This window comes from Chlorocebus sabaeus, unplaced genomic scaffold, assembly GCF_047675955.1.
Source record: "Chlorocebus sabaeus isolate Y175 unplaced genomic scaffold, mChlSab1.0.hap1 unalloc_scaffold_1132, whole genome shotgun sequence".
Taxonomy (NCBI): domain Eukaryota; kingdom Metazoa; phylum Chordata; class Mammalia; order Primates; family Cercopithecidae; genus Chlorocebus; species Chlorocebus sabaeus.
In genome coordinates, this window is record NW_027326894.1 from 6,664 (window position 1) to 27,046 (window position 20,383).

The following is a 20,383-nucleotide window of genomic DNA, read 5'->3' on the forward strand; positions in this document are numbered from 1 at the left end:
CACATGGAATTATTCAGCCTCTTTGGTCTGGAAATGTGAACACAAATCTACACAATTTTTTCACTATTGAGAGGACATTCTGGTTTTAAAGTCTGTCTCCTATTTTCAACAATCGAAACTTCATTTCTATGGAAACAGGACACAATAGCCTGCAGGTAATGTTAACCCAGCCTCTAATGCTAGTGTTAGTAGCTGACTTCCATTTCTTTTCCCAGTGAAAATAGATGTCAAAATGGTTAGGACCAACGAAAGGTCTTGCAATGCTTCTTATAAAAAACTTATCTTATTTCAGTTGATCGAATTTCTTCAGAAACAAGATGCTGAAGGCAACCAGATATTGAGAATGAAACTACCAGCTCATTTTAACTCCAAAGTGTCAGGCAAGTCTATGAATAAACTGCTATATAAAGCAAAAGAGCACTGAGTTTTTGGGTTCTTGAAATATTGAGGCATTACACGTAGAAAAAACTACATTTAAAACATTAAACTTTTTATTTCATTTTAAAAATTTTATTTTAAAACTACATTTTAGGTACTTACAACAGAAAGAGACTTGCATATTATCTTTTAATACTTTAATCATAAAATTATACAAATAGTCTGGTACATGTAATGAAATGTGATCTCAGAGTACATCAAAGATAACCTAATCATTGTTCTTATACTCTAGCACTAGAAGGAATCCTTTCTCTTATGTGTTAACACCTGTTTTTCAAAACAGTGTCTTGTGGCATTAGTTTTTGGTATTGAGAGATCAAATTAAATAACCTGGGTTGGAACACATCAAAATATGAATACCCTATAGCTATAAAATGTCTAATACTTAAGTTTAAAACACATGACATTAATATCATTGAAGTATAAAGTGCAATCCCTTTAGAAAGGAGTCTTATCATATCTAAACTAGGAGCTCACTAGTCACTCTCCCCTGCTCCTATTGGTATACTAATTTTATATGGTGTTTGTGCATCATTAGTATGTATATGTTAAATGTACATATAAAATATATATTTTTTAATAAAATGGGGACCACTCTATATTAGAAGAGACTTGAGTGGCTGATGGTAAGATGCAATATGTGGTTATTAATTAGATATGGATTTAGATGAAGCATCTATTAAAATGCTAAGATAAAAAATTATTTTCAAGGAGTGATGGAAATCATCAGTTGAAAAAGGTTACAAAAGAGAAAGAATATGATCTCATTTTGGTAAAAAAAATTGTATATAGATATCTATGGGTATATTTATACGTATATATATAAACAGAAGGGAATATGTACAATAAGGTATTCAGAATGGAAATCATCTTGGGTAATATAATTTTAATGCTTTAATATTTGGTAAAAACATTATTATTTTCAAATAATAATGTAACAATGCAACATTATTATAACGTAATAATCTAACATTGTGAAATAATAGTCTAACAATTTTGGCCTGGTTCGGGCCAAAAATTGTATCCATGATCTTTCAGGACTGACCATGGGCAATTACAAGGTTTTGCCTGGCAAGTTTCAGTAGTGAAAGTGAACCTCGCCACACTAAAAATTGGTGTGCAAATCCAGTGCCTCACAGTTTTCTGGAGGGAGTGGCAGTTCAGGACTCAGCAATCCACTCCCAGTCCAACCATGCTCTTACATATCTGCATTCCTAGCCCAACCACCTCCTTTCAAAATCTTTTGTATTGAAGACTCAACTGAGATACTTCCCAGGTGTCCTCACCAAGAACTCCCTGGTGAGAATCTCAGCTGAGGCACTTTTCTCTACTGTAACTCAATTCCTTTCCACTCTCAGCCCTTTCCTGTCTTCTCCCCTGTTCAGGTCCTTAAAGAGGCAGAAGTCTTTGGTTTGGGGCTCCCTAGCAGTGAGATAATTTCCCCTATCCACATTGCATCAACCTGACATCCTTCCGCTACCTTTCTACGGAGACAAATGGAAAACCGGAGAGCCAGGGACTCTTTGCCTGTTGCTTGCACTGTTGCAATACATGTATAAAAGCTACATTGTTACTTTCAGTTTGGCTATTTGTCCTAATAGACTACCTCAACACCTGATTGCTCAACAGTATACAGCAACTTCATTTGATTGATATTTTAGTTGTAATGCTTTCATAGTTTTCCAGTTTATTTTCTTGGACTTCTTTCTTAGAAAAGTATTTCTACCACCAGATACAATTGTGAAATTGATTGCCTCTTCCATTCTAATATGTATACCTCATTTCTTTTTCCCGTGTGTCCAGATGCTTTCGTATTTTTGTTCAGTAGTGAATAATACCTGGTGGTGGATAGTCCTATATAAGTCATGACTAAAAAAATACCAGGTTTTGTTTATTTCAAATATTTCATTTCTGTGTTTGAGAAATACAACTTTAAAAAGGTCATAGGGATTATCATGGCGGACGGGCGGCAAAACTAGATTGCAGCTCCCCCTCAGACAGATGGAGCAGTGTGCGGAGGTTTGCACTCTGGAATTTTAGCTCCAGATTGACTGCAAGAACAAACCAGCAATCCCGAGAGGACCCACAGACCCTCTGAAGGAAGGGGACTGCTCCTGCAGGACCCGGAAGACACTCCAAGTACTGTGAGTGCCCCGACTGCAGAAGTGGGCGAGTCTCCTCTCCTGAACACACACCAGCACTGGAGAAACTGAAGGTCTGTTTGTGGAAGAAGTTTCTTACCTTACCTGGAGCTGAATCAGGGCAGAGGAAGCAGCAGAAAGGCTCTGAGAGCTTGCTGGGTCCCCAAGCAGGCCATTCCTGCCTGGCACCACAGGGATCCATCGGGAGGGTGTCCAGTGGAGAAGGGGCGGGGCGGGGGAAGCACCACGGGGAGAAGGAACTCTCCAGCTGAACTTCCTCACTAGTTGAACCAGGTGAGAAGCAAGCCTCCTGGCCAGAACTTGGGGGAGGGGGTGAATCCAGTGTGCAGACTCCACAGGCAGGGAAAGAACTAAGCCCTTTTCTTTCACAGCCCGGGAGGCAGGTACCATGTGGCAAGTTCTCAAGCCTGGCTCACCCACCACCTGGAAACAGACTTGGAGCTGTTGGGGGGCTCACAGTGGAAGTGAGACTGGCCCTTCAGTTGACATGAAAGCTGGGTGATGTCTGTGACTGCCAGCCTTCCCCCACTTCACTGACAACCTGCATGACTCAGCAGAGGCAGCCATAATCCTCCTAGATACCTAACTCCATTAAGCTGGGAACCTCGCTCCCATTCCCACAGCAGCCTGTAGCAAGACCCGTCCAAAGAGAGTCTGAGCTCAGACAAGCCTAGCACTGCCCCCACTTGATGGTCCTTCCATATCCACCCTGGTAGATGAAGACAAAGGGCATAATACTCTTGGGAGTGCTAGGACCCCGCCCACTACTGGTTCTTCTTCATACTACCAGAGCTAGTGCTTTCTGGAAAGCACCACCTCCTGACAGGAGGCCAACCAGCACAAAAATAGAGCATTAAACCACCAAAGCTAAGAACCCTCACAGAGTCCATTGTACACTGCTGCCACCTCCACTGGAGCAGGCGCTGGTGTCCAAGGCTGAGAGACCCTAGGTGGTTCACATCACAGGACTCTGTGTAGACAACTCCCAGTACCAGCCTAGAGCCAAGTAGACTTGTTGGGTGGTTAGACCCAGAAAAGAGACAACAATCACTGCAATTAGGCTCACAGGAAGCCACATCCATAGGAAAAGGAGGAGAGTGCTACATTAAAAGAAAACCCCATGGGACCAAAGCATCTGAACAATAACCTTCAGCCCTAGACCTTCCTTCTGACAGAGTGTACCCAAATGAGAAAGAACCAGAAAACCAACCCTGGTAATATGACAAAATAAGGTTCTTTAACACCCCCCAAAAATCACACTGGTCCACCAGCAATGGATCCAAACCAAGAAGAAATCCCTGATTTACCTGAAAAAGAATTCAGGAGGTTAGTTATTAAGCTAATCAGGGAAGCACCAGAGAAAGGTGAATCCAATGCAAGTAAATCCAAAAAAGCAATATGAGAAGTGAGAGGAGAAATTCAAGGGAATAGATTCCTTAAAGAAAAACAATCAAACGTTTAGGAAACATTGGATGCACTTATAGACATGCAAAATGCTCTGGAAAGTCTCAGCAATATAACTGGACAAGTAAAGAAAGAAATTCAGAGCTCAAAGACTAGGGCTTCGAATTAACCCAATCCAACAAAGACAAAGAAAAAAAGAATAAGAAAATATGAACAAAGCCTCCAAGAAGTCCAGGATTATGTTAAATGACCAAAAGTAAGAATAATCAGTGCTCCTGAGGAATAAGATAATTCTAAAAGTTTGGAAAACTTATCTGGGGGAATAATTGAGGAAAACTTCCTTGGCCTTGCTAGAGACCTTGACATGCAAATGCAAGAAGGACAAAGAACACCTAGAAAGTTCATCACAAAAAGATCATCACCTAGACACATTGTCATTGGGTTATCCAAAGTTAATTTGAAGAAAAGAATCTTAACAGCTGTGATACAGAAGCACCAGGTAACCTATAAAGGAAAACCTATCAGATTAACAGCAGATTTCTTAGCAGAAACCCTACAAGCTAGAAGGGATTGGAGCCCTATCTTCAGCCTCCCCAAACAAAACAATTATCAGCCAAGAATTTTGTATCAAGCAAAACTAAGCATCATATATGAAGGAAAGATACTGTCTTTTTCAGACAAACAAATGCTGAGAGAATTCACCACTACCAAGCCATGAATACAAGAACTGCTAAAAGGAGCTCTAAATCTTGAAAACCAATCCTGGAAACACGTCGAAACAGAACCTCTTTAAAGCATGAATCACACAGGACCTATAAAACAAAAATAGAAATTAAAATGCAAAAGCAAAAAACAAAAATCCAAAGTACACAGACAACAAATAGCACAATGAATGCAACAGTACCTCCTATCTCAATACTAATATTGAATGTAAACAGCTTAAATGTTCCACTTGAACATTTAAGATACAGAAACACAGAATGGATAAGAACTCAACAACCAGCTATCTGTTGCCCTCAGGAGACTCACCTAACACATAAGGACTCACATAAACTTAAAGTAAAAGAGTGTAGAAAAAGGCGTTTCATGCAAAGGGACACCAAAAGCGAGCAGTGGTAGCTATTCTTGTGTCAGACAAAACAAAACTTAAAGCAACAGCAGTTAAAAGAGACAGAGAGGGACATTATACCATGGTAAAAGGCCTTGTGCAACAGGAAAATATCACAATCCTAAATACATATGCACCTAACACTGGAGCTCCCGAATTTATTTTAAAAATTACTAATAGACCTAAGAAATGAGATAGACAGCAACACAGTAATAGTAGGGGACTTCAATGCTCCACTGGCAGCACAAAACAGGTCATCAAGACAGAAAGTCAGCAAAGAAACAATGGATTTAAAATATACTTTGGAACAAATGTACTTAACAGATATATACAGAACAGTTCATCCAACCACTGCAGAACACACATTCTATTCAACAGTGCATGGAATTTTCTCAAAGATATACCATATGATAGGCCCTAAAACAAGCCTCAATAAATTTAAGAAAATTGAAATTATATCAAGCACTCTCTCAGACCACAGTGGAATAAAACAAAATCAACTCCAAAATGAAACTTCAAAACCATGCAAAAAAAAAAAAAAATGGAAATTAAATAACCTGCTCCTAAATGAGAACTGGGTCAAAACAAAATCAAGTTGGAAATGTAAATATTCTTCAAACTGAATGATAATAATGACACATCCTATCAAAACCTCTGGGATACGGCAAAGGTGGTGCTAAGAGGAAAGTTCATAGCTCTAAATGCCTACATCAAAAAGATTCAAAGAGCACAAACTGACATTCTAAGGTCACACCTCAAGGCACTAGAGAAACAAGAATGAACCAAACCCAAACCCAGCAGAAGAAAGGAAATAAGATCAGAGCAGAACTAAATGAAATTAAAACAAAACAACAACAACAACAACAACCACAAAAGATAAGTGAAACAAAAATCTGTTTCTTTGAAAAGATAAATAAAATTGATAGACCATTAGCAAGATTAACCAAGAAAAGAAGAGAGAAAACCCGAATAACCTCATTAAGAAACAAAGCAGATATTACAACTGACACCACTGAAATACAAAATATCATTTAAGGCTACCATGAACATCTTTACACCTATAAACTAGAAGACCTAGAAGAGATGGATAAATTCCAATAAAAATACAACGCTCCTAGCTTAAGTCAGGAAGAATTAGATATCCTGAACAGACCAATAACAAGCAACAAGATTGAAATGGTAATTTAAAAAATTACCAACCAAAAAAAGTTCAAGACCAGACAGATTCATAGCAGATTTCTACCAGACATTCAAAGAAGAATTGGTACCAATCCTTTTGACACTATTCCACAAGATAAAGAAGGAACCCTCCCTAATTCATTCTATGAAGCCAGTATCACACTAATACCAAAACCAGGAAAAGATATAACCAAACAAGAAAACTACAAACTGATATCCTTGATGAACATAGATGCTAAAATTCTCAACAAAATATTAGCTAACCAAATCCAACAATATATAAAAAGATAATCCACCATGATCATGTGGGTTTCATACCAGGGATGCAGGGATGGTTTAACATGTACAAGTCAATAAATGTGATATACCACATAAACAGAATTAAAAACAAAAATCACATGATTACCTCAATAGATGTAGAAAAAGCGTTCGACAAAATCCAGCATTACTTTGTGATTAAAACTCTCAGCAAAATCAGCATATAAGGGACATACTTCGATGTAATGAAAGCCATCTATGACAAACCCACAGCCAACACTATATTGAAATGGGAAAAGTTGAAAGCATTCCCTCTGAGAACTGGAACAAGACAAGGATGCCCACTCTCACCACTCCTCTTCAACATAGTACTGGAAGTCCTAGCCAGAGCAACCAGACGAGAGAAGAAATAAAGGGCATCCAAATCAGTAAAGAAGAAGTCAAACTGTCACTGTTTGATGATGATATGATCATTTACCTTGAAAACCCTAAAGACTCCTCCAGAAAGCTCCTAGAACTGATAAAAAGAATTCAGCAAAGTTTCTGGATACAAGATTAATGTACACAAATCAGTAGCTCTTCTATACACCAACAGCAACCAAGTGGAGAATCAAATCAAGAACTCAACCCCTTTTACAATAGCTGCAAATAAACAAATAAATAAAATACTCAGGAATATACCTAACCAAAGAATTGATAAACAGCATGGTACTAGCATAAAAATAGGCACATAGACCAATAGAACAGAACAGAGAAGCAGAAATAAACCCAAATACTTACAGCCAACTGACCTTCGACACAGGAAAGAGAAACATAAAGTAGGGAAAGGACACCCTTTTCAACAAATGGTGCTGGGATAATTGACTAACCACATTTAGGAGAATGAAACTGGATCCTCATCTTACCTTATAAAAAAATCAACTTGACCAGGTGCGGTGGCTCAAGCCTGTAATCCCAGCACTTTGGGAGGCCCAGGCGGGCGGATCATGAGGTCAGGAGATCGAGACCATCCTGGCGAACATGGTGAAACCACGTCTCTACTAAAAATACAAAAAAAAAAAAAATTAGCCGGGCGTGGTGTTGGGCGCCTGTAGTCCCAGCTACTTAGGAGGCTGAGGCAGGAGAATGGCCTGAACCCAGGAGGCAGAGGTTGTAGTGAGCCAAGATCATACCACCCCACTCCAGCCTGGGTGACAGAGCAAGAATCCATCTATTAAAAAAAAATCAACACAAGGCGGACTAAGGATTAAAATATAAGACCTGAAACTACAAAAATATAGAATATAACATTGGAAAGACCCTTCTAGACATTGGTTTAGGGAAGGATTTCATGACCCAGAACCGAAAAGCAAATACACTCTTTCCCATCTTGCAAGATGGCGGGTGAAAAAGTCGAGAAGCCAGATACTAAAGAGAAGAAACCAGAAGCCAAGAAGGCTGATGCTGGTGGCAAGGTGAAAAAGGGTAACCTCAAGGCTAAGAAGCCCAAGAAGGGGAAGCCCCATTGCAGCCGCAACCCTGTCCTTGTCAGAGGAATTGACAGGTATTCCCAATCTGCCATGTATTCCAGAAAGGCCATGTACAAGAGGAAGTACTCAGCCACTAAATCCGAGGTTGAAAAGAAAAAGAAGGAGAAGGTTCTTGCAACTCTTACAAAACCAGTTGGTGGTGACAAGAACGGCAGTACCCAGGTGGTTAAACTTCGCAAAATGCCTAGATATTATCCTACTGAAGACGTGCCTCCAAAGCTGTTGAGCCACGGCAAAAAACCCTTCAGTCAGCACGTGAGAAAACGGCGAGCCAGCATTACCCCCGGGACCATTCTGATCATCCTCACTGGACGCCACAGGGGCAAAATGGTGGTTTTCCTGAAGCAGCTGGCTAGTGGCTTGTTACTTGTGACTGGACCTCTGGTCCTCAATCGAGTTCCTCTACGAAGAACACACCAGAAATTTGTCATTGCCACCTCAACCAAAATCGATATCAGCAATGTCAAAATCCCAAAATATCTTACTGATGCTTACTTCAAGAAGCAGCAGCTGCGGAAGCCCAGACACCAGGAAGCTGAGATCTTCGACACAGAAAAAGAGAGATATGAGATTACAGAGCAGCGCAAGATTGATCAGAAAGCTGTGGACTCACAAATTCTACCAAAAATCAAAGTTGTTCCTCAGCTCCAGGGCTACCTGCGATCTGTGTTTGCCCTGACGAATGGAATTTATCCTCACAAATTGGTGTTCTAAATGTCTTAAGAACCTCATTAAATAGCTAAGTACAAAAAAAAAAAAAAAGAAAGAAAAGCAAATACAGTAAAAACAAAGAAAAATAGTGAGGACTTAATTAAACTAAAGAGCTTTTGCAGAGCAAAAGGAACAGTGAGCAGAGTATTCAGACAACCCAAAGAGTGAGAGGAAATATTCACAATCTTTACATCTGACAAAGGACTAATATCCAAAATCTACAACAAACTCAAACAAATCAGCAAGAAAAAGAAAACCCAATCCCAGCACTTTGGGAGGCCGAGGGTGGCGGACCACGAGGTCAGGAGATCCAAACCATCCTAGCTAACACAGTGAAACCCCGTCTCTACTAAAAATACAAAAAATTAGCCGGGTGTGGTGGCGGGTGCCTGTAGTCCCAGCTACTCAGGAGGCTGAGGCAGGAGAATGGCGTGAACCTGGGAGGCGGAGCTTGCAATGAGTCGAGATAGTGCCACCACACTCCAGCCTGGGTGACAAAGCGAGACTCTGTCTCAGAAAAAAAAAAAAGAAAAAAAAAATGTGGGCTAAGGATATAGATAGAAAATTCTCAAAAGAAGATTTTGGCCAAGAAATGTATGAAAAAATGCTCAACATCACTAATGATCAGGGAAATGCAAATCAAAACCACAATGCAATACCACCTTACTCCTGCAAGAATGGCCATAATCAAAAAAACAGTAGATGTTGGCATGGGTGCAGTGATCGGGGAACATGTCTACACTGCTGGTGGGAATGTAAACTAGCACAGCCACGATGGAAAATAGTGTGGAGATTCCTTACTATTTGATCAAGCAATCCCACCACTGGGTATCTACCCAGAGAAAAAGAAGTCATTATACGAAAAAGATACTTGCACACGCATGTTTATAGCAGCACAATTCACAACTGCAAAATCATGGAACCAACCCAAATGCCCATCAGTCAACGAGTAGATTTTAAAAAGCCTGTCATATATATGTATGTGTATACATATACATATATACACACACACACATACACAATGGAATACTACTCAGCCATAAAAAGGAATTAATTAACAGCTTTTGTACTGACCTGGATGAGTTTGGAGACTATTATTCTAAGTGAAGTAACTCAGGAATGGAAAACCAAACGTCGTTATGTTCTTACTGATATGAGGGAGCTAAGCTATGAGGATGCAAAGGCATAAGAATGATACAATGGACTGTGGGCACTTGGGGAAAAGAGTAGGAGGGGGGCAATGGATAAAAGACCGCAAATATGGTACAGTATATAGTGCCTGGGTGATAGGTGCACCAAAATCTCACAAATCACCACTGAAGAACTTATTCATCTAACCAAATACCACCTGTACTGCAATAACTTATGGAAAAAAATAAATAATATTAATCAAAAAAGTATTATTTAGTGCTTTACCTTTCATATAATACATATATTCATTTAAAATGTGTGTGTATCATAAATATAATATGTAAAACAAACACCAACCTCCTCTGGGGAAGGAGAGGAATTATTAGGTAGAAACTTCAAATGTACCTGTAACATATTGTTTCTATTGTATCTGAAGCACAGATGGTAAAATGTTCTGGTTTCATAAATCTAGCTATTAGGAACAAAGGTGTTTATTATATTAGTATACTTTACTGTATTATGTAAGAATTTTCAAATTATTAAAATTAAAGCAATATATGCACATAAAAAAGGTTGTACATCTTGCAAATATCAATCCCTTACACTATTTGCAGTTTATAAAAAACGTTTTCATGTATCAGCTCATATCCATCTGTAACACTATTCATCAACTAGTAGAAAAACAAATTCACTGCAGTATTTGATCAACAAATAAATCATATGTTACCGGAAATTGCAGTCCAAACAAGTTGCTTCATAAATCGGTTTTGAATAGAAAATTTAAATTCTGTCAAGTAACAAATCACAAATTAAATGAATACAAGCTAAATGAAAAAGCATTGATTTAAAAGATTTTTAAATTCAACAAAGCAGTTAAGTAGCATGCCACCTAATATAAAGGGTTGTAACATAATATGACTTGAAATCAGCAGGCAGGTAAATGACGAGTTTGGCAAATAATAAAAATTCAACATTAATGCTACCATATACACACATGCATATTTATTTATTAAACTGTATGGGTATTTTATTAAAAATTGGTAAGCCTGCTGGTGTGGAGAGTTAAAACCAATTTATTTTTCTCAGACTTTTATATGAAACATACAGTTTAGGACTCCTGTATTTTATTTGAACCCATCACAATAAAATTTTAACCTTCAGGAAAATAATGAAAGAATAGAGAAGAAAAATTAAATTGAATATGGAATTTTCCAAATAACTTTGCTCTGGTGACTGTTGATCTTTTAAAGCTTTCATTGTCATTACTATTTGGAGTTTAACCAAATCCACAAATTGTTTCCCAACAGAAGACTTTTCAGCGAACTAGCATTGACTTACTCTGAGACATATCTAAAGAAACTTGCTTAGGGAGAATCTCAGAATTGGAAAGGACCTCAGAAACTAACGAATCCAATGATTCCCTCAATATCTGTGGTAGCGATCATTCAGCAACCACTTGAGCATTTCTAATAATAAAAAAAAAAACTAACTACTTACTAAGGTATTGGTTCCTTAAATGCACACAACTTTAGAGAGGGCTGAAAATATAGATCATGAAGATTCATGAAGTTTTTGCAGAGCTATATGACCGTCCTATATTAGGAAGCTACGGGCTCCAGACATCCAAGATAAAGCTGCCAATACCAGGAAATGATAAGAGTTGAAAATATCCTAACTAGGGGATGCCTACTATGATCTATAACAACTAGATGGATGCTGGGAGCCCTGTTTCTTCCCATCCTCCACCTCACTTCTGTCTTCTAAATCACATGCAAGGGCATCCAATTTCTAAACCCTGGTTACATTCAGAACCCCAGCAGCCAAATAGCCCAGAAAATACTATTGTTAGGTTCTAGTCTCTGCACAATAGAGAAATACTGGTACCATGATAAAATGGAGCTGAGTTACAGTTTCACACATTTGTCTGAGACAAAAACCTAAGCTTCTCTTTTATCTCCATGAAGTATTTCCTCCTGTAGTGTTCTAAGCCACAATCCAAGCAATAGTTATTTCAAAGTGTTTAAAGATCTACCATATTACATGGCATGTCCCCCCTTTTTGGTATTCCATTCTAAGCAGAGGCTGAGGGTGTATCATCTCCCTTTAAGTTCCTTATGCCTTATCTTTACAAAATCTAATTAACTCTAAGTTTAACATATTACACAGGTAACATCGTTTAGCAGTATAAATTAACATTTTTAACATTTAATCACTGTATTCCCTTCAAATCAAAGAGATAATACACTCCATAAGATAAAAATGGGTAAATGAGTCACTTTTTAGATGTTAATAGTAACTTTATTAGATGTTAATAGTAACTTTAGATGTTAATAGTACCTTTTATTCCTCTACAAATTAGTTGTTTCTCTCCATGTAAACGTAAAGTATATTTTGACTTCTAGGTTGTAAGAGCTATATACATTTATCACATATCAAATGTAAAATATAAATATTTAAATAACTAAAAAGACTAACAAAGAGTGTCAGCAGATACAATTAAATTACTTTGTTCCTCACTGAAATTTGTATATTCAAGTCTCGCCAAGTGGTGAAACCCCTTTCTATACTAAAAAAAATATATAAAAATTAGCCAGGAGTGGTGGTGAGCACCTGTAATCCCAGCTACTTGGGAGACTGAGACAGGACAATCTCTTGAACCCAGGAGGTGGAGGTTGCTGTGAGCCGAGATCGCACAACTGCACTCCAGCCTGAGTGACAGAGTGAGACTCCATCTCAAAAAAGAAAAGAAAAGAAAAGAAATTTATATATTCATTGGGGCTTTTATTTTAATGGAATATCAAGTTCATGATGCTATATAAAATATTTTTTGGTATCTTTTTTTTTTATTATTATACTTTACATGTGCATAACATGCAGGTTTGTTACATATGTATACTTGTGCCATAAAGGACCAAATATTTTGAGTTGGAGAAAGCTTATATTGATCTGTCCAAGGACTAACAATGAAAAGAAACACCGTCACCTGACATCGCTGCTAATAGAATCAGTTAGTCCTTATTATGTATTTAGTTGAAAAGATTTGATTTATTCAACATTGAAAAAGAGGTGTAAAAGCCAACATTTCACCCAACTGGTCTGCTAATCTAGCAAGCAAACTGGAAGCTCAAGATCTTGATAGCTCCCTAACCATACTGTGTTGAACTTGATGTATTCCAGTAAACACTAAGAATTTCTCTCCCCTTTAAACCATTATAAAGTTACCATTATAACCATTATAACGTTAAGTTACCGTTAAACCAGTATAAAGTTGCTCTCAGGGATAAATAGAAACATATTTTATAAATAGATTGATAGCAATTCATAGAAACGTCGTGGTAAGGAGAAGGAGGGTGATGGGTTGTGGAAAAATAGCACAGTATAATATCAACATAGATAAAAGGTTTATAGAATAGACCCTGGCTGCCGTATCCATCATGCTCCCAGCTAAATGCTGCAGTGCAGTTACAAATAAAGATACTTCCATCTTAGAAACATTCCCAGTTTTGCTTTAGCCTCAGTGTTCCACTGAGATCCTTGTAGAGTAGGACCTGTAGGCCATGGGTCAGCTGTTAGACATTGAATTCATATGCCAAGCCCACCCCACCCCACCGTTGTGAATTCAAGCAAATAGTTTTTTACAGATTGAATCACATTCTTCTTCCACCTTTTCTCTTATATGCCTTAATTTTAGAAGACAAAAAATATTTTCATTACTACCCTTGATTGTGGTCTTTGGCTTTGCATGCACATGTGATGTTTCCCTGAAACAGTCCCAGGGGTCACCCTGCTCACTGGTCTCTGACTGCAACTTGGAATTAGTCTCTTTGTGGAAGTGGTTGTGGAAGTGTGTATAGTGGTGTACTAATGGAGAGCTTAGTATGTGACAAGCACTACTCTAAATCCTTTTTACTTATTAGCCAATTTAATTCTTTGAATATCTCCATTTTATGGATGAAAAAACTGAGTCACAAAAAGTTTAAGCAACTAGTCAAAGATGATACTACTTGTAAGTGGCAGAGTTGGAATTTCAATCTAAACAGTTGGCCGTGGACTTTACCATACACCATTTGCGTAGAAAAGTAGAAGAGAGAGCAGTTTCCTTCATAGTTTCTCATGCTATTGTCATGCTTTATGCCGTTGATGTTAGACTAGGCTAGTTTTTGTCAGTTCCTCCATTGCATTACATTGTATGCACCACATTCCTTCTTTGAAGTTATCTGAAATATTAACCCCTCAAGAAGATTTGATTTATGGGGCATTAATTTTTTTTGCTGACAAAACATTTTCTTGGGCTTTTATCTTTGTTTTTACAATTTGGTTTAGAGAAATAAAACATTATTGTCATAATAATTAGTTTTGCCACAATTCTTTTAGAGTGACTCCATACATTGCAAACTGATGTTTTCATAGGTAGAACATTTTTCATTATAATGTTCTTCTTGTTATGCAGTGTACTAACCAATTATTTGGTTTAAGCAAGTTATGAAAGTCAGGGCACAGAAAGAGATTTTGAATGTAAGCAAGGGTTATTTCACTACTTTCTCTTATTGATTGCTATAATTAACCAAAGTCTCCTCATTTTAAGAATAGTGTTTAGGTTTCAATAAAGTCTAATCATACCACCATTCCTCTTAAAACGCTTTACATTTTAATTGTTCTTTCTCTTACATTTATGAAATACAGGAAACAGTACATTTCAAGTGGATAAAGTTTATCAAATAATTAACTGATCTCAGGTTATGTTTAAAAATTGTATATAAGAAACCTTGTTATGAACCACTTAGATTTCAAAATAGTAGCATTAAAAAAAAATAGTTAAAAACCCTAGCAAATAGCCAATACCTAGAGCTTCTCATCAATACACTTACCATTTCTAGCCAAGTATCTACCCTAGGAATCGAGCTTTATTGTATGCCTATCGATACATCTTCTCAGAAGAAAGTCATCCTGTTAACAGTTTCAGTTTCTAGCACAACTTGAAAATTCCTGAAACTGGGAATGAGATGCTCCAGGCTGCTTTTCAGTGATCCCTTAATGTTTTGTTCTTATTTATATCTGCTTAGTACAAAAACAAAAAGATAACATAAGAAATGGGTCAAGGATATAGAAGCCAGGCGTGGTGGCTCACCCCTGTAATCCCAGCACTTTAGGAGGCCGAGGTGGGTGGATCACGAAGTCAGGAGTTCAAGACCAGCCTAGCCAACATAGTGAAACCTTGTCTCTACTAAAAACACAAAAAAATCAGCCAGGCATGGTGGTGGGCACCTTTGATCCCAGCTACTCAGGAGGCTGAGGCAGAAGAATCGCTTGAACCCAGGAGGCGGAGGTTTCAGTGAGCCAAGGTTGCGCCTTTGCACTCCATCCTGGGTGACAGAGCGAGACTCAGTCTCAAAAAAAAAAAAAAACAAAAAAGAAAGAAAGAAATGGGTCAAGGATGTAGAAACTGCAATAAAATAAAAACAAGTTAAACTCCTAGTAGACAGAATTGATACACTCTTTTCCACAGGCTGACTTTTCAAAGGATTCTTTTTTCAGCCAGCAGGTGTGTACAGGTGTAGGCTGGCAGGTAGCATCAGTTGGCAAGCCAAGAAGAGTCAGCAATACCAGAGTAATTGCCATGGAAGTATAAATTAGCCTAAGTGCTACTTGCCAACAGAGGTATGTTGGAAAGCTCTCTTACTCTCATTCTGGATCTGATATGCCAATTCAGTTTAGTTCTTCCTATGAAGAAAAGGTTTAAAGTAATAGCAAAGCTCAATTTGCAAGTGAGGAGAGAGTAAAAACCAACATGTTCTCTGAAGACTTCTACCTCTTCTAATCCCTGTTGCCATTTGAGCATATAATGTCTCTAGGGTCATTTAATTTCCCTACTAACAAAAACTATAAAGTATTTTAAGAAAAAAATAAGTTTTCATGCACAGAACAAAAATGTTGATAAATTGGATATTCAAGCTAGCAGTTATATAAGTGACTTCTCTAGCTTATATTTCAATAATAAGTAAACTTTATAAAGTTGTTGGTGAGGTACTACTCACACACATATTACCTAATTTTCCATAAGTAGAAAACTGAGAAAAAGCATATTTTACAGTTAGAAATAAATACAATACTTAACATTTCCTCCAAACTGCAAATCAATAATGCTACTAGACCACTGCATACTATATGATTTGAATCAATTCCTGTTCACCTGGAAAATGATGAACCAGGATGTGAATACACTCTTGTGTTTGCAAAAATTCACTTCTGCTTATTACCTAGTGTGGGTTTATTCAATAGTTCTGATTTTAAGTAACTTTGTTACTTTAATAATAGTACTTTACTGAATACAGACATAAATGTTTAAATTATTATGACATTTAAAACATTCATGAAAAAAAAGTATCATAAAAAGTCCATTGTAAGAATGAATGCCTTGATGTTAATTGAGAATAAGGCATGTTTATTTATACCACTCTGAATTGGTAAATAAAAAAGTAATATTTGATGGGTGAAGAGTATCTAATAAACACTACATGCATATTGCCTCATTTACTCCCCAAAGTAACTCTGAGGGATAGAAAATATCAACCCCAAGTTAAGATAAGAATTGTAGGGATTTTCAGAGTTAAATAATCATTCAACCACTATGTGGTAAGTAGTAGAGCTTGGAATTGAACCTGAGTGTATGAGCTCCATTGGTTTTTATCTTTATTTTACTGCTCAAAATGGAACGTTCCTTTCCCCTTAAATGTTATGGCAAACATTATTTTGCCCAACATAACATATTTATAATGAACGTAGAGTACCTATGCATTTTTATTAGTATTTTCTTATTCTTCAGTTCTATTTTTGATGCTTTATTAATCATTGTATGACTGTATATATTTATTAGTACATAATCTCTCCATTTCCATATTGGGTTATCAAAAGTAATTTACCCAAGCAAATAATGATAAAAATCAATATATAAATCATTAGTAAAGATGATATGAATTTCTAAATCACAAGGAGAGCAGAGTGTTTCTTGTCTTAAAATTTTAAATTGATATTTTCTGTTAAAAATGGTTTGCACTTCACAAAGATAAATGTTTTTACTCCTAGATCTGTTTAATTAAGAATGGTTACAAATTTGAGGCTCCTTTATTTGAATACTCTGACCATTTTCTACAAAAATCATTTTAACTCTCTCAAAATATTCTTTCAGCACACCAAATAATCATGTGCTTAGAAGTATGAGGACTCTAAGATAAAACAAGACGTTGAACAACAACATGAACAAAATTATGAGCCATTTATCCTTTCTCTTTCAAGAAAGCATTGAATTGACTTTTTGATAGCATCAGAGTTAAACCATCATTCTTTTATTAATACATCTTAGGTTATGTGGCAGAAACAGCCTGCACCTCTGTTCAAGAACCAGCTGTTCTTGATAAAAATTAATGTCTGCAGAATCCTCACTGGCAGTGGATGATGGAGCCATTAATCAAAAATGGACAAGTTTACCAGGGTTTCAAAGTTTGGCACCATTATAATTTGTTCAAGAGTTTCCATAGAAATATAGGTGAAAGAAAAGAATTACATAAAATTCATAAGGAAATAAAGCCAGCCTTTTCTAATACTGGTTCAAGTCATTTAGATTCTTGTTATTAAGATTATTTTTTATTATGTATGCAATATCTCCCACCTCTTTACTGTATATATACTGGTAATCACCAGAAACAAATAAGAAAAGAAAGAAATACTAAGGAATATAAAATTAAATAAAAACAATCTGAAGCAAGCACATAGATACCTCTTCTTAACCTATGATTCTAAAATATATTCCTCACTTGATGTAAGTTTAAATTAATTTATTATGCACTTGAATAAACACAATGTAAAATACTACATTTTGTTCTGCTTCTAGCCAGGATGAAAAAACAGACACAAGATTTAAATTACTTTCTGAGACGTTTTTTTTTAAACTGGAAAACATATATATAAAGCAATACTTTTCAGGATTTTGGACAGTACACATTTTTGAGAGATGTCAAACAAAGGTGAGCATCACAACTGCTCCACAATACTGTCTAGAGACTGTTTCCAGGTTACAGCACAGGGACTAAGAACCGAAGTAGACCTTAGCAGTCTCTCTTTGGAAAGACTAAGCTGACAACATGACGAGCAAAGGAGAGGGTTATTAGGACAAAGTCTCTGAAAGAAGAAAGCTGCATAGAGTGGAAACTCAAGAGATACCACCAGCAAGTTGTAGCCACGTACTAATGAGCACAGCCATGTGAGGAAACCAGCTGCAGTCAGGAAAAGAAACAACATTATAGGGTACAGTCCCTGAAACTCACACGAGATTGAGAAGAGTTACTGTTTTCACTATGTAGAAGAGAACACTACATAATTCGCAGGCCATTGGGCAGAGGATTGAAGAAGGGCTTTTCCTCACAATGTGAGTAATTTTAACACTAAAGTAATTCTGTTCTGGAATTGTAAACCAAAGCTTAAAAGTAGGAATAAAGCTGTTTTTGTGTAACTTACAGAATTACCTACAGCTAACATCATACTTGATAGTGAATGACTAAATGCTTCATCTCAAGAAAGAAAAAAAGGAGGCAGGCAATGAAATCTATTTTCACCCATTTCTGTTATCATTATACAGGAGGTACTAGTCAAAATAGTAAGGCAAGAAAACAAAATAAAAGGTATTCAGGTTGGAAGAGAAGAAGTAAAACTGTCTTTATTCACAGAGACCATATTCACCGACCTAGAAAATCTGATGAGAATTGCAATAAAAGCTATTGGAAATAGTAAGCAAAATTACCAAGGTTGCAGGATATAAAATCGATATACAAAAATCAACCATATTTCTATATGCTGAAATGAGCAATCAGAAATTGAAATTTTAAAAAATCAGTTGAAATAGCATACAAATATACAGTACTTAGGGATAAATCTGACAAAATATGTGCAAACCCCCTAGTGTGAAAACTATAAAACATTGCAGGAATATAAATCAAAGAAGACCTAAATTAGTAGAGATACATACGGTATTCAGGGGTTGGAAGATTTACTATTTATTAACATATCAATTCTCCCTATCTTGATAACACATTCAACTAAATAGCAATCAAAATCCCAGCAAGCTTTTATGGAGAAATTGATAAGCTAATTATAATTTAAATAGAAATGCAAATAACCTATAATAGCAAATGCAACTTGACATAGAAAACTTGGAGGATTTATGCTACTTGGCTTTAAGATTTGTTAAAAATCTATAGTAATCAAGATCACCTGGCACTGATGTACAGATAGACAAATAGGTAGATGGGAAGAATACAGAGTCCAGAAAAGACCCACAAAAACCTGGTCAATTAACTTTGAAAAAGATGCCAGAAAAATTCGATGGATAAAGAATAGCCTTTTCAACAAACAATGCCAGAACAATTGGCTAACAATATGCAAGAAGTAAACCTTGATCAACATTTCACACCATATACACATAGTAATTCATAATTGATTGTAAATCTAAATTTAAAATCGAAAACTATAAAACTTCTAGAAGAAAGTTTTCATAATCTTGGGTTAGGCAATGATTTTTTATATATGGCACCAATGGCACAATCAATAACAGAAAAAAAATCAACAAAATCAAAATCAAGAACTCTGGCTCTTCAAGAGGCATTGTTCAGAGAATGAAAAGACAAGGCGCAGAGTAGAAGAAAATATGAAAATATTTTCAAATTGTTTATTCAATAGAAAACTACTATTCAGAATACAGTAGAAATTCTCAGAACCCAACATAAAACCAAACAGCCCCATTTATTAAAATGGGCCAAATATCTAAATAAAAATACATATAGATGGAAAATAAGCATAAGAAAATATGCTCAACAAATACACTATGTTCTTAAAAGTGGGAGTCAAATGATGAGAACACATGGACACATAGAGGGGAACAACACACACTTGGGCCTATTGACAGGGAGGGTCAGGGGAGGGAGAGGATCGGGAAAAATAATTAATGGATACTAGGCCTAATACCTGGGTAATGAAATAATCTGTACAACAAAACCCCATGACACAAGTTTCAAGTTTACCTATGTAAGAAACCTGAACATGTACTCCTAAACCTAAAATAAAAGTTAAAACATTTTTTAAAAGAAAGAAAAAGAAAATATGCTCAACATTATTTTAAATTAGGCAAATGCAAGTTAATAGTATGATGAGATATTGCTATATACCTATTAGAATGGCCACAATTAAAAAGACCGCACATAACAGAGGTATTGGCAGGTATGTGGAGCAAATGGAATTTTTATTCACTGCTGGTGGGAATTTAAAATGGTACTAACACTTTGGAAAGCAGTTTGTCATTTTTGTAAAACCTTAAACATATACCTACCATATGACCCATGCCTTCCACTCCTAGGTACTTTCCTAAAAGGGAAAGTATATATCTTTGCAAAACTTGTTTATAAACGTGCATATTT

General features: G+C 36.5%; 1 pseudogene; it reads left to right on the forward strand.

Moving 5' to 3' along the window:
• Window positions 1–7,925: 7,925 nt before the first annotated feature.
• On the forward strand, window positions 7,926–8,834 carry LOC103228929 (large ribosomal subunit protein eL6 pseudogene; annotated as a pseudogene).
• Window positions 8,835–20,383: the final 11,549 nt, after the last annotated feature.